The 16106-nt window shown below is 37.7% G+C and overlaps 1 protein-coding gene across 1 annotated transcript in view; it reads right to left on the bottom strand.

Moving 5' to 3' along the window:
* The window catches only part of pparg (peroxisome proliferator-activated receptor gamma), a 30668-nt gene that overhangs the window by 11084 nt on the left and 3478 nt on the right, over positions 1 to 16106 (bottom strand). The window lies entirely within an intron of this gene.

Below are 16106 nucleotides of genomic sequence, written 5' to 3'. Positions count from 1 at the left end.
CGCGTGCGCGTGTATGTGTGCGTCTAGTTTGTGACTGTGACCTGTGAAATAAGTCACTCATTTTTGTCAAGAAAGAACAGCACTTATTTTAAAAGGCAATGTGCACTGTCAGGAAAATTAGTGTTCAGAAGTTACTTTAGAAGAAATGTGGGATATTGGTTAACAGATTTACGTTCAACTTGCGTCAATAATGAGGCTCAGAGCTAAAACTTGCTATAGCAGTTAGGGGTGGGAACTTCTGGGTACCTCACGATATGATGCTATACAAAGCTCACGCTAACGATTATCTCACGACATGACAATACCGCGATTATCGATATATTGGTCAGGTAATAAATCCACAATAATCTATCGCAAACGGGGCCGGGCGAATGGGTTAGCTGCGTGACGTCACTCGCGTGGCAATTTGAAAGCACGCACGGATTTATTTTTTTTCCCACTCACTCATTCACACATGTAAGCTTCTGTGAGTGAGTGAGTGAAAAATAAATAAGTAAATAATCACCCCCACACGTTATGAAAAGCCCATATCTATAAATTGAGAAGTAGTTTGTTTGTTTAAATCCTGTATTTAAAAAGTGCATTTTCCTGAGTGAAACTGGCAGACAGCCCCTTTAAATCTTTATCTAACAATTGTGATTACATGTCAACATTTTTTTCGGTGGAATGGATAAATCCTGTGGTTGAGAGCTCCGCATATTCAAATGCACACGCTAAATGCAACAAAATAAAATCCAGACAAGTTATTCTTTTGAAGAATAACCATGTGAAAAAATGTCTTCCAAATGTACATATACTAGGATATGCTAAACTTCACAAGATCTGGAAACCTCATGCAAAATTCACTCAACTCTATTAATGTCTAATATGTAGCAATATTCCTTACAAAGAGGAAAATTGTAAAAATTCACATTTCATTAGTTATTGATGATGAGTGTCATGACTTCATTTATTGTAGCTTAGGCTTCTTCTTGTGTTTTTTTTTTTTTATGAGAATTTGAAATACTGGGGCAAAAGGTTAATATAAGAACCTACTACCTGCAGTCTGAAAATAAAACTTCCGATAAACATGGCTACAAATGCCTGAATGGACCCCAAAACAATGAATGAGCTAAATTATGCAACAACTAAAATAAGACGACGGAGGTAGTAGCGCTATAAAAATGGAATGCACAGCTCTGGGCTGGAAAAAAAAACATCCTCCTTTGGCAATTACATTATTGTTTCCTTTTTACTGCTTTGGAATGCGGCAACAAGGTTGGGACTACTTAGAATTCACATCACTCCGACTTGTAGCTTCCACCACCTCAAAGGCTACTTCTGGGACAAAACTATTTATAGCTGATGAAACCTGGATTTTTTTATTTTTTTATTTTTTCCATTTTTAGGCTGTCAGCCAGCTTGTACTGAAAATAGACACACCTTAAGTTTGCAAACGGTGCATGGCTGGGGAGAAAAAAAAAAAAAGCTTGAGATGAGGAAGAAGTCAAAGGAATCACCTTTTGAGAATGCAATCAATCACATCGCAAGCAAAACAACAAGCTGTCCGTTTGCGCGCCCGTGACAGCATGACCAAGTGAATGAATGAAACGTGCATGCGCCTGCGAGCTTTGTGAGCAAACACTCTGTCAAGAAGATAAAAAAGATGAAACATGATCAGTGCGGTTTGGTCGTTCATGTGCGCGTGTTTGTCGGAGCACGTGTGTGACTCCGGAGCTTGAATGTGTCTTGGCTTGCCGCATGTCAGAACGAGCGCATCTGGAAAGCGTGTAGGAGGACTTTGTCACAGTCGTGACATCACACAACAACAAAAAGGCCAACAGTCAAGTTAACCGCCACAACTCCAGCGATAGCTTGACTAGTTTAATTTGTTACAAACATTTTTATTTATTTTTTTTTACTTGAGTGGTAGTGTATCCAAAGTTGGTTTGTGCCTCCACTTTTAAAACAATTTTAAAACAAAAACAAAACAAAACCTCGACCAAGCAATGGCTCATAACTTGAATGGACATCTGAAATCAATATTGTGCTCTATAAAAACATACACACAGCATAATAACAACAAATTAAAAATCTAGATAATAAAATAATTAGGGACGTTCGATACCACTTTTTCTCAGACCAATATGACACCGATACTTAACTTTTGAGTAGTCATACCGATACAACTAGTACATAAAATTCCTCACCCCACAAACGACAGATAATAAAAAAAGAAAAGAAAGGACATAAATCCCAATACAGTATTTTCCCCTAAAATTAAATGAAATTAATGGCAATTTTCTATTACCCAAATTTCATCTTTCTCGTTCCTGAGGGCGGTATCGACCACTGTCATGAGTACCAATACCTTAAAATAAGGCTGGTATCGACACCGATACTGATACCTGGCATTGGTAAAAAAAAATATTTTGTGTTACAACACCAGAATAGGAAGGGACATTCCGTTGAAAACATTGCCATTTGTGTGTGTGTTGTTTTTTTTTTTGCAAAATGTAGCAAAAAAGTATGTCACTGTATATTTTTTTCCAGTTCATGGTTAGCAAAAAAAAACAAAAAAAAAACGAATGAGGCAACTGAACTCATCTTGGTTCTTGAAGACATTTCACATTTAATCCAGATGCCTTTGTACAAACTACTCAACAAATTTCTATGAAATTTTATGAAGGGAGTGACATATTTTTTTTATTTTTTATTTGCTGGTAGAATAGATCAATCAGTTAAGAAAACACAACAAGCTGCTACTGTTCCTTGGATGTTTTTTATGCATTTTAGGTCAAAATCAATCTGGATTTTGAAAAATAATCCTGTCACTATACCTAACATTTTAACCAATCTTTTCAGCCACAGCTCAAGACGACAGGTGCAAAAAATGACAACACCTGATGTGATTTTTTTTCACACTAGTCTACTTGTTTGTCAGGATTTCACACAAGTGAAGCAAACCCATTGACTGTAGACAAACTTGCTGGAGTTCTGCTCTTCACTATTCTACCAAAGACCTGATTGCGTCTGAATTTTACGTCAATGTGAACCACATAGTTCCAGAAAAAAATATTAGGGACTGAACGGGTCTGATTTTTTTTCCGTTGATAAAGTGGGTGTGAATGTGGGTGTGGACAGTCTCCTGTGTCTATGTGTAAGCCATGCATTAAGAAAGGGGCGTAAACGCCTCCCACACATACATTCAACCATGGAGAAGAGACAATGTAAACACGCATGAGAGAAGTCAACACTGAAGCCAGATGTCTGCATTATGCAAAAGAGACAAAAAAAAACAAAAAAAGAAACGAAGAACCGGTCTTGCGGCATTCAACGCTGTCCTTATCGCCTCACCTTTAATAATCAAAAACAATGCTTGGCTCCATTAGGAGGAGAGCTGTGCAACTGAATTCCTTTCTTTGCTTTCCTCCGCCCCGATTACGTGAAATAGTGTTGAATCACAAAAGTATTCATCAGTAGACATTGGTAGCTATTTTAGCTCTTTAACTAATTTTCTTAGCTTGTACAGTACGTGAAAAAGTATTTGTTCGCTTCCTGATTTCAGATTTTTTTTTTTTTTTTAGTATAGTCATTAAGACAATTTTAGTAGCCCACAAAGACAACTGAACTAAACACCAACTAGAAGCTTTATTTAGCTCATTCGCTCCCAGCCATTTTCACAGAAGCAAACTCATTCGCTCCCGGCTGTTTTGCTGGATTTTGACTGATTTTGCAAGACCCACATAATATTGTGTTCTATTGCTACAAAAACATGGAACCTATCAAAAGAAAGATTAAAGTATTTTCTTTCATCAGGAAAAAAAGTATATTTCTATCTGTTTCCGTTTTGCAGCAATTAGCATGAGAATATCTAAGTGTAATCAATTTTCACACATCTATTTAGAATTGTGAGTAATTGAGCTTTTTTTCAACATGGCCCTGGTTGATCTCCCTTGCTCTGCTTCCACCTGCTGGCCGTTTGTGTAATAACTACTATTTCTGCAACTGTTCTTTGCAGTTGAGAGGCTGCATCAAAGAAAAATAAAACATATAAATACATCTTTGGAATACTTAAAACATTTTGAAAAACTGATTTATACGTTTTTTGGGAGCAAATGAGATAAGGGGGGGGCTTTTAATTTTTGATGAACTACAGTTTTTGAAAAGCTTATTCCAGTCAAAAGACCACTGAAAGACAGAATTTAAAGAAACGAATATTATCGTGACATCAGTATGATGGTCTGGGGTTGCTTTGACACTCCAAGCCCTGGATGACTTGATGTGATAAACTAAAAAAAAAAAAAAATAATTCTGCTATCCACCAGAAAATGACCATCAGGTCGTGAACCCAAGCACAAGTGCAACCTAAAACTTACCAGAAAAGTCCACTGCTAAATGGATCAGAATTAAATCCAACTGTGATACTGTGGTATGACATAAACTAAGAAATCCTCCAGTATGACAATATTAAATGGGTTTTTTTCCTTAATAAATAAAATAATCATTTACAAACAGCATTTTCCATTTACTCATCATGTTTGTGAAAAAAAAAAAAGATTTAATCTGAAACAAAATCAGGAAGGTTGCAAATGCTCTCTCATTGCAAATGCACTCCAACGAATATGGTGTGCATGTGTGGGGAAAGTGTAGCAAGATGTGCCACTTCCCTAAAAAAAAAAAAAAAAAAAAAAAAAAAAAAAGTCATTTAACACCGCATGTGGTTTGCAGTGACAGTGACTAAGGTGCTTCTGCGTGTATTGTCTGCGTCAGTCCTCGTCTTTGAAACGACTCAGCGTTCTCATTTTTGCACGGTCAGTCCGACATGACACAACTGTCTAATGTTTAAAAAAAAGAAAAAAGAAATAATTGGCTACACCGACACGAGATGTGCTAAATGTGCCACACCGGCGTGGCTGACAGTTTTTTGCCTTCTGAAGTTGAAGTTGCGCTGTTGAACTGTCAACCAAGATAGCATTTAGCATTAGCGAAGGTAATAACCCTAAGCCCTGTTGATAAAGATTGACTAGCGATTACGTTTGATGACATTTGATATATTTGATTTTCAGCTAAATTGTAGCGTCCCAGTTTCTAATTTTGAATGAATGTTATTTTTCAGTGACTTTTTTAATATGGCAAAACAATTTTTTTGGCCTAGGAATGATACCGAAGCAATTTCAAGACGATTCTATAAATAGCTGTTGACAACTTAACCTGTTAGGGTTTTCCCCCATCCACTCTTGCATGATCAAACATCAGCGTGACAGAAAAAAAAAGTCAGCGAGAGGTCTGGCCTGTCTAGCACCCACTCGCTCTGTTGGTACTGAATTTACTGCGACAGGCTCCCAAAAGCTTGGCAGGACGTGTGGGTTGGAAACCACCGACAACATCGCCTCTGAGTGAAACTGTGCCCCAACTGTCTGATTTCCTTATGATTCTGATTTTCGTCATGTTCCGAAAAGCACGGAAAGCGGAGCGCCACGGGGTCGACTGGAGGTCGGGATGACGGGGGAGGACACAGTGCTTGACAAATGTTCAGAAAAGCCGAGCGTGATCACATGTAAGGAAATGATGGTATGAAGTTGAGAAGTGTCACAGAGCACAGCGAGTTGCTAAGTGGCAAGAGGCGAGATCTGACTAATACAGTCAGGAACTGAACTTTTGATAACATTATTTTTAACAGGGTCCTTAACTCATTCAAACCCAAAGACGTATAAATAGGTTTTTCAATACTTTGTTCTTCACTCCCAAAAACATATTTATACTTTTTTTTTTTTTTTGTACGCTTCTGACATGAAGAGGTCGTTTAAAGCAATGGTAGTTATTGCAAAAAGTGGCCAGCAGGTGGCAACAAAGTAAAAGAAATCAGCCAGGGACATGTTGCAACGAGCTCTTTTTGCCAGTGTTGTCAACAGGTTTGTGAATAATGATGAAACTTAGCAATATTCTAATGCTAATTGCTGCAACATGGAAATGGATACAAATGTACTTTTTTTTCCCGATGAAAGACGAGAGTCTAATCTTTCTTTCAGTAGGTTCCATGTTTTTATAGCAATGGAACAGAATATTATGTGGACCTTGCAAAATCAGTCAAAATCCAGTAAGACAGACAGGAGCAAAAGGGGTTGCTTCAGTGAAAATGGCGGCGAGTGAATGAGTTAATTAGGTAGTGACCTTCATGAATAATTGGGATGCTGGGGTTAGTTGTTTACTTTGATAGTTGTTCATTATTGTCATAACATAACAGATAATGAGGTAATAATGAACAAAATACTATATACATTTTAATAATGTATTATACACTTTAAAAACAATTTTTATTTTACAACAAGAACGAAAAAAGTGCCACTCTCCGGGAAAGTTGTTGTTCTTTATTATCATTATTTATTATTATTATTACTTCTATATTACTATATAAGTGAGATTGATTTTTCTGATTCTGAATAAATTTAATGCTAATTGTAATTGCAATAGCTGGGGCAAAAATCTATAGTTTTGTGATGTTTCCTCTTCTTTTAAAATTTATTATTATTATTATTTATTTATTTTTATTTTTGTTTATGTTTGTTTTTAATTCATTATTATACGTAACATTAGGTCCATTTAGGTGTATATTATTACAATTACATTTGAATAATATTGAATAAACCTAAAAATATATATGCTTGTATTTTTTCCATTTTTAGAAAAAATATTTTTTCTAGAGTGTTGCGGTTATGTTACTCAGCGACAGTTTTACAGTTTTACAATTACCTTTCTTTAAAAAAAAAAAAAAAAAAAAAAAGTCATGTGAACATTTTTTGGTTGTTAATCGTCATTTAAAAAAATAATTATGATCATTTATTCTAAAAATTTACTTTTAATTAACAGGATTTTTTTTAATTACAACAAGCACAAACAAAGTTTTTTTTTTTTTTTTGTATTCTAAAACCTTGAACTGGATAGAAAATAGATGGCTGGATATATATGTAATATACTGTGTTATTGTTTGTATTAATTTCTTTATGCTATTTTTCTTTTCACCAAAATAACTATTTGCAACAAGGTCTTTTTAATACTTTAACAGAAAAAAGTCAAATAATAATAGGCAATCGTACCTTGCAGTCTTTTTGTGAGAGCGTTGTTCGTTTTATTTTCTGTTATAATTTTTATATGACTATATAAATAATCGATCTATTTGATCGATTTTTTACAGTGCTTTACGCTCATTGGGGTCACGGCTGAGTGTCGGGGTACACCCGGAATTGGTCACCTGTCAATCACAGGGCAATTTTGGACAAACAATCATTCACTCCAACATCCACAGTTTTCGACTGTGAGGCCAACTTGTTAACCACTAGCCACTCTGCTTAATTATTCCTTTCGACTGTTATGTTTCGTGGGTCAGTGCGCCCTGCTCCATGTTTAATCATCAACAACAAAAAATAATTTAAAAGATACACCATTAAATAAAAGTACAGAAGCAGTTCTGTACAAAATATATACTCAAGATGGGTCTATGGAGAGTTTAACTATCATACATTAGAAAAAAACAAAACAAAAAACAAAACCTTTGCCAGGTGATGTCCATATCATGTCAACGAGTTAGGAAAAATGACAACATGAAATCACAACAAGGCACTCTAAGCCACTTTATTAAAGGATTAACTGCAACAACAGTACCTCAAGCACGAAATTGACATGAATGACACACGCGCGCACGCACACACGCAACGTTCCACTCACCCTGTTTGTCCTTATCAATTCGGAGAGTGTTCGCCCTCGAGCTCACTGGCCAACAACTGACAGTGAAGAGGAGGTTTGCGTGTGCACGCGCGCGTGTGTGTACGCGGTCATGCTTTTCCTCAGGAAGTGATGACCAGTAGAAAGGGAACTACACACACGCACACACGCATTTTCTCTCTCTGTCAGTCTGGGCTCAGCAAAAGTTCAGACAGATCAGCATCATGTGCTCGGGCCATGACTCTATGGCGACGAGTCTATAATGTAAGCAGCGTGCGCGTTAACCACATGACCTTACACGATGTCATTTCGTGTACAATCAAGCATGTATACTAAAAATGAGGCCTTGCATCATGAAAGTTAAATGTAAAAAGTGTAAGTTCATGTGTGGGTGTGTTGGGGCGAGGGTGTCAGACATGACACGCAGATAACTTCCTGTCGCTTCAGTCTGACAGGCGACCTCATGCCCGCCACTCCGGTTGCACTTCTCTCCTGCCACCGAGTCACTCGGTGTCAACATGCAACACCATAACAACCGAGTGGGATTTAGTACTGATACGAGTATGAGTACTCGAAACATAATTAGGATTGCAATATCACATAACACAATCCTATTACGTTACATTGCAATACTATTGTGTTATATTGCAATACTATTGCGTTATATCGCAATAATTTGCGATATAACACAGAACTATTGCGATTTAAAGGCATGGTCTTCCGTTTTCACTCAGGAAAATGCACTATATAAATATAGTATTTTTACCCATGAACTCCTTCTCAATCTTCACCTCTGGGCTTCTGTTAATGTGTGGTGGTGATTTTTTTTCCTTGCTTCAACAATGACCCGTGATAATGTTATTGACGGGGTAAAAACAAAACTTTTTTTTTTTTAAACACACTGATTTCGATACCTGTAATTGGTACTCGCCGAATCCATTTTCTACAATTTGTTATTTTTCTTGTTCCTCCTTCAGGAATTTGCTTTATTTCTCCTTAAACAACACACCTTTGGAAATTAGGGAAATAATGTTGGGATTTGTGAAAATAAGTGTTTCATCTCCGTCATCATACATGATATGTGTTTTGATGCGTTACATCACACTAGCGGTGCAATGATTAATCGACGACTAATCATTTATCAAATTTTTCAATAATTATTTTTGATAATTGATTCGTCGTGTAGATTGTTTAAATGAAAATGGCCAAAATCCTCAAAATTTCAGCCTCTCATCAGTAAATATTAGATATAAGACCTACAGTCTTTTTCTTAAAACTAATTTAAGTGGCTTTTTTTTTAAATGTCAAAAGCAAATCTTACTCTCCAACAAAACAAAATGTATTGACCATACTACTCTGCCAATAAATAATTTTATCTTGTCTCTATATGTATTGACACTTCCTTAAGATTGATTATTATCAGCCTTGTAAAGACAGAGAAATTATTGTATTGGTTTTCATTATGCAAGTCTATCTTATGAAGGTTGACATAACTTACAGGACATTGAGTTATATGACTAATTATTCACTATTACAAAAGGCCTGAATTTTCCCATTAAAATCCACTCCCACATACTTTGCAGGAGTGAGAGAAAAGACGAAAGTGATCATGAAAACGCAAACTTTTTGAGGAAACAAAAACAGACATAACGTCTGTGTCAGTGGCCTGCCGCTGTCAATCATTCACTCACACTTTTTATTTTGAACCAGAGGGGGCAAAGTTGAACGTGAGTTTAACAGCTCAAAACAACAACAACTCAACTCATCTAGGGAGTTAGTGTATAAACATAAACTAGAGTATTTTTTTAATACTTCAATCTATTGTCTCGTGAACAACAAAAATGTATCTCTATTGTCATGGGACACACGCATACGCATACCTCAAACACACGTGACTCGACCGTGAGGTGTGTCCGAGGACGGCGGGGTTCCATAAGTTCACCTCTTTAATGCAAACAAGATATATGAGGACACATAAGGACATTAGTGCCAACATAGAACATGTCATGTTGTCGTTGGCTACAAATAATCCCACAGTACTTCCTTATTTGCAGTAAAGTAATCTGTTTAATATTGTATTAGTGGAATATGAGTTAAGCAACAAAATCCAGCTGTTTTTATTAATATCAGAAGGCGGCCATTTTGCCACTTATTGACGAGTGAAAATGACATCATTGTTGCTCAGCATTTGGGTAACAACCAATCATTGCTCAGCTTCAGAAAACAGGTGCGCTGTGATTGGTTGTTGCCTGAGTCCTGAGCAAGTGTGATGTCATCTTCAGTCGACAGCAAGTGGAAAAATGGCCGCCCCCTGAGATGGATAAAAATGGCTGGGTTTTGCTGCATAACTCATATTTCACAAATCTAATATTAATCAGAATGTCACATTTAGACTAGTACGTATTATTGTCAAAGAATGTTTAATTCCCCTTTAATGTTCTGCTATTGGTTTATAAATCATAGAACGGTTTAAGCCCATATCCCACTGAAGGGGCGTATGTTGTAGTGTTGGTGAATATAGCGAATGCGCACTCGTTCAAGGTTTGTTCAAGGTCCACAAGCATTTGCCTAAAGTGTGAATGTCTTTTCTAGAGCATTAAAAAAAAACTGTATAAAGAATAGCGAACGCTGCGACCTTGTGTGAACCCTGACGACCTCTCGCGTGAATTCACATTCCCTAGCAACGCTAACATTCAACCCTCATACTTTAGGTCCTGAATTAACAAAATGCTAATGCTATATACACCCGGTAGGCTCTGAGAGGTATGCAGAGTCGGGTCAATTAGTGGTGCCAAGAGTTCAAAGCAAACATGGTGAAGCAGCAATTAGCTGTTGTGCTGCTCACAAACGAAATAAGCTTCCGGAGTCAGCCCCAAGTGTGAATGTTGCCATTTTATTGCCAATTTTGTGTTGAAATGTTTCGCATCTTTTATTCTTGAATCATGTTGCTTAACATTAGCTGCACAGCTGCCATGCTCTGCTCTATTGTAATAAAAAAAAAAAATATATGTCCAGGTAATCACAGGTTTGAACAGTCTTAAATTTGAACGGCTAGTACTTGTATATGAGTGTGTTAGCTCCATTAGGTGCTCATGGGGAAACGGCAATTTTCACAATAATCCGAGGACATGAACTTTCCCCTAATTCCTTTAAATAGTTATGAGTTAATGGTTGATGAGTCCCTTGAGTCACAAACGCTTCCTTCGGTGGATAAGGGGAAGGAGTGGCACACGTTGTCAAGGTCACACAAACGCACACACAGTAAGCAGCATGGCCCTGAAGCGTGTGTGTATAAGCACGCGCGGGTACTCGATCCACAATGTATAGTTGAATTGAGGCCACACGCGTTCAGCTCAGGTCAGTTTAGACCCGAGTCTGATCCAGTGAATGTGAAGCAGCGAGATGAGGCAACGTGGCATAAAACGGGCCTGACGCAGAAAGCGGGAAGCCTCGTGCCTTGTTCCTCGAAATGCTGAGGAAAAGATGCGAGGGGGCTGCCTTCAGACAATAACACGACAACAGATGACGCGATTCTTGTGAACTGGAACACACAAAAGTTCAAGGTACTGTAGATGTCTCCGGAATTAGATCCGAATTGACACAAACCTCCAATCTACACCAATAACCGGCACATCACAAGACAATGCCCAAGCAGCTCATTTATGATTTCATAAGCCTCTTCCATATACAAATTATGCAAAATAGCCACATCAGAAGGTAAGTCAACTTTGCTTTTTACACACAATCCAGCAAAGTTGGGGATATTTCTGCACGTGTTTGCTTTCACATAGCAACATGGCACCCCAAAACGGATAAATGGCATTTGAATTGATTCCAATGGGCAGTGTTGATTTGATATGCAAGTAATTTGATTTACAAGCTTGACAAAAACAGTACAACCATGACCCTGAACAGGGTAAATACTAAAAACCAGATGGATGCCATGCACTAGTGATGCTTTGGGCAACACAAAAGCTGCATCAATCCCAGAGGAGACTCAGCGCTTGAGCTGATGCGTGATTGTGAATTACCGTACTGCCATAGCTTTCCAAAGAGGAAAGTGGAACAAAGGTTACTGTATATCACCCAGTCTCTGGTGAAAATAGGCTAAAGTGCACTAATATTTCACGTTACAAAATGTTTTTATGTTGTTATAATGTGTTTTGTAGCAACTATTTCCAGCCGCTATGATGCGCAAAACGCTAACGTTGCGGTGTACATCTTCAATGGCTGAAATGATGTGTACTGTATTTCTTATATTGTGAGTAATCTACTAATGATAATCTTGGACTTGTTCAACTTTTGAACTGCATTTTTGGATCTGGGATTTGTTAAATATGGCTAGATTTGTCTCACCTCATTCATTTCTATTTTCTGTTTGGTGAGGCTACACAGCTTCAGCTCATTGTTTCCTCTGCCTGCAATTTCTTGTTTCTAACGACTCGACTTTCCTCGCTGGCTGCTTCCTTTGGTAGTCAGTAGGGAGTTCCACTTGGAAAGGTCGGTTGGCGTGCAATCACCCGGTGGGGGAACTCCAAGTCTACTGTCCACCACTAAAGAAACATTAAACAGTTTCACGGACGCATTCGCTCGTGATTTTCTAAATTATGCTTGATTAATGAATTCTTACGACGGGGATCAATAAGCCATGGCTTCAACATGCTGTGGATGTTGTAAAATTATGTGATATACTTGATCCTGTATCTCCATTAATCAAGCATTGATTTTTATTTTTTATTTTTGGTTGGGGGGGCATAAAACACCAATTTTCTAAATGTCCAGCAAATATCACACTGTATAGATGTCATGACTGGGTCATGAAAAGGTTATGTTATGGTTATGGTTAAGGTCATGACCGTGTGGTCAAGTGTCTGTTTTGAACTGATATAATCAGCATCTAGTTTAAACTGGTAATACGCTGTGTGATGTCAGAAGCTATGTGACGTCAGCAATCTTTAATCTCTTTATCTAGTAAACAGCCAATCAGATAATTCCATGTCAGTCCTGTTACCCACATGTCTAGCCACAACCATTCAGATCGATTCACTGTCTATATAAGCTGTCTGAGAAATGTGTGTTTTTGTCGGATTATTACCTCTGTTCCTCTGTGCAGCTCTCTTTGTTTCTCATCTAGTCACGTTTGTTCCACGCCTCTCGATGTGAATAAATAGTTAAAATCTTATTTGCGTCTGCGCTTTGGAATCCAACCTCAGAACATAACAGTAGAACCTTAAAGGTCGAGTTCACAGATTAATTTTACAAAGTACATGCTAATACAACCTGCACCTGTATACTTACAAAACACCAGTAGCTAGGCTAAGCTAGCATGTTCCCCTTTACACTTCAGAACTTTACTTGTACAACAGTTAAGAATAATGTTTCATCACCAATTACCCTTAGACCCATAAATAAACAGTATGGTCTGTATTCAGATTTTTTTGGGGGGGTGACGAAGATTCGGTTCGTTGTGGATTGCACAATTATCAGGGCTCAGATAACGACCAATCGTGTTTCACCTGTTTTCTGAAGCTGAGCTGTGATTAGTCGTTACCTGAGCACTGGACCACTGTGATCTTATTTTCAGTGGACAGCAACTGGCAAAATGGCTGCCCCACTGAGATGTGGATACAATCGGGTGGATTTTATTTCTTAACTCATATTCCACAAGCATAATATTCATTATGTTTATACTAGTAGGGGCACGTACAACATGCATTATTGTAAAGAATATATTGGGGTTGGCTTCCCCTTTTAATTAACTACCGTAACCACTTTTCAGGGCTGGACTGGCACAAAAATTTGGCCACTTAGGCTAAAATGTAGGTAAATAATAATTAGAAAGCACTGCATTGGCCCAAAAGAGGCCGGCCCACCTGGCATCTGCCCTGTATGCCAGAAGGCCAGTCCAGCCCTGCTACTTTTCCAAGAAAATAAACTTTTCAACATAAAACGTTGTAAGAAGTCACATGACTGGCTTTTGCTGTTAATAATTACATCTAATTTACAAAACAAATAAATAAGAGAATGACCTTAAACCTTAACTAAATCAACAAGATCTTAATGCTCCCTGATAAAGCTAAATCAAAGGTTGGCTTTCTACAAAAAACTGTCACAATAACACAACTAAAATCACGGCCCGCAACTAGTCAGCTAACGCGTTTGTTTGCATGCTATTAATCTTGCTTATCTGCAGTGTGAAAAAATAGAAAGGCAAACACATCGACTGAAACACGCCACTGCCGCGCCATGTGAGGAGACAACATAAACATACGATGGTATGCTATCGCAGACACTCCCTTCATTTATGATGGCGGAGCAAAGTCTCAGTCATTCATTCACACCAATTGCACACGCATGGGAAACGTCAGCAACACTACAGGCATTTTTTTTTCAAGTATTACATTCAATCTACTAGTGTTGATTGTATTAGACATTTTTAAATTTAGTCTCAGTTTTAGACCAGCTTCAATCACGCTTGTTAGTTTTTATCATAGTCGACCTCAACATGTTTTTATTCAGTCAACTATAAATCTTTTAGTCTTCATTAAAGTCCAAGAAAACCTAATTCTATTTGTCAATTTTTAGTTAACAAAGACTGTCAACGTTTTTTAGTCCAGGCAATCCTTTTACCCCTGTATAATTTTTTTCTCGGCAGATAATGTTTGAACATTTTTGGATCTAAAACTATTTCACATAAAATGTTCTCTTATCTTTTTGATGAAAAACAATTTGACACACAATTACAGTAGGCTACTGTATATCAATAAGTGGCTACTATGGCTCCAGTAAGTTAGTAAGTTAGCTAGTAAGTTAGCCAGCGTTAGTTAGCTCCATGCTACAAGCTAGTAAGTTAGCCAGCGTTAGTTAGCGGTCGGATTAACATTACTGTTGGAACATTACATCCGTTGGATTAATGTTACAGTATAAATATAATTGACTTATTTTATTTTTTTTTTTACTTTTCAACGTAAATCCACTGCAAATTTGAAAGGGATGTGTCACTGTGTGTCACATGACAATGACAGATTAGCAGAGATAGGATTTTACTATATTATATACCGGTACTTTTCTTGTCTTTGTTGATGAACTAAAATGTCAATGGATTTTTGTTCAGCTCTTTTTAAGTGAAGTATATTTTCATCTCGTCTTCATTAGTCGATGAAAATGCATACGGATTTAGTCCCACTTATTGTTTATTAACGAGGGTTTTAGTCTTGTCTAGTCTAGTTTTCGTCTGGTGAAAAATGTCTGTTGACGAAAATATTTTTGTTTACTTTTCTTTAACAAAATTAACACTACAATCTACACACAACTCAATGAACGAGACCTTTGCTAAGCAAGTAGAGAGAAGTGTGAGCGAGTGATTTTTTCTTTAGCTTTTTGGTCACAAATACTCCAAGGGAAGCAGCCATTGAATAAATACATAAAAAGAGAAGACGTTCTATGTACTGTCTCAGGTGATTTGGAGCTTATCCCAGCTGACTTTTGGCGAGGGAAGCGGGATAAACCCTGGGCTAGTCGCCAGCCAATCGCAAGGCACATCTTTTCAAACAACCATCCGCACTCAAATTTGCATCTATGGACAATTTTGAGTCTTCAATGAAACTATCGTGCATGTTTTGGGCATACGGAAGGAAAATGGAGTACCTGGAGAAAAACAGGAAGACCGGAGCTGAGATTTGAACCCGAAACGACAGGACTGTGAAGCAGACGTCCAAACCATTGTTGAACCTTATTGTCACAATTAGTATCATTTTTAATCAGCGTCCAGTGTGCCTATTTTTATGCCCAAAGCAAGCCTCGTGCATAGCACAGTGTAATTGTGTGAATGGGTGGAGTTGTCATTCTTTCGGTAGTAAAAAGATTGTTTGTGCGGTTGAGGGAGGGAATGCAGCCGCCATTTGCCATCAAATGGAAGCGGCTCCCTTCATTCCTTTTAAATTCAGTGCACAAGAGATGTGGAAGTAGTTCATCTATGAGGTTGTCGTACGCAAAGTACATTTAAAGGGAACTGCAAAAAAAATCTACACTTGCGGATGATGTAAAGTTAGCCATTGTGGAGTTGACACTTGATGATTATGATGATAATTTATTCAATTACGCTAAATTCATACTTATGAATGCAACACATCCGCTGAGCTCAGAATCTGTCCACAAAAATCATGTTATACCACCTGCGCCACAACTTAGACCTGCTTTGAGTTGTTCTAAATTGTAGTCTATTTTCTATCAGCAAATTGTCAGGTGAGCCAGGGGCGTAAAAAAAATAAAAAATTTAAAAAAATAACGCCCTGGGTCTGCTGGAACGCCCAGCAAAGCGTAAAGAGTGCCAAATTCCCACACACACTTGAACTAGACTTGCCCTGGCAAGAAAATGAAGCTGTGCCAGTTTTTACGCCAAGCAC

The sequence above is a fragment of the Festucalex cinctus genome, chromosome 8 (genome assembly GCF_051991245.1).
Source record: "Festucalex cinctus isolate MCC-2025b chromosome 8, RoL_Fcin_1.0, whole genome shotgun sequence".
NCBI classification, from domain to species: Eukaryota; Metazoa; Chordata; class Actinopteri; order Syngnathiformes; family Syngnathidae; genus Festucalex; species Festucalex cinctus.
This window is presented reverse-complemented; position numbering and strand designations above follow the sequence as displayed.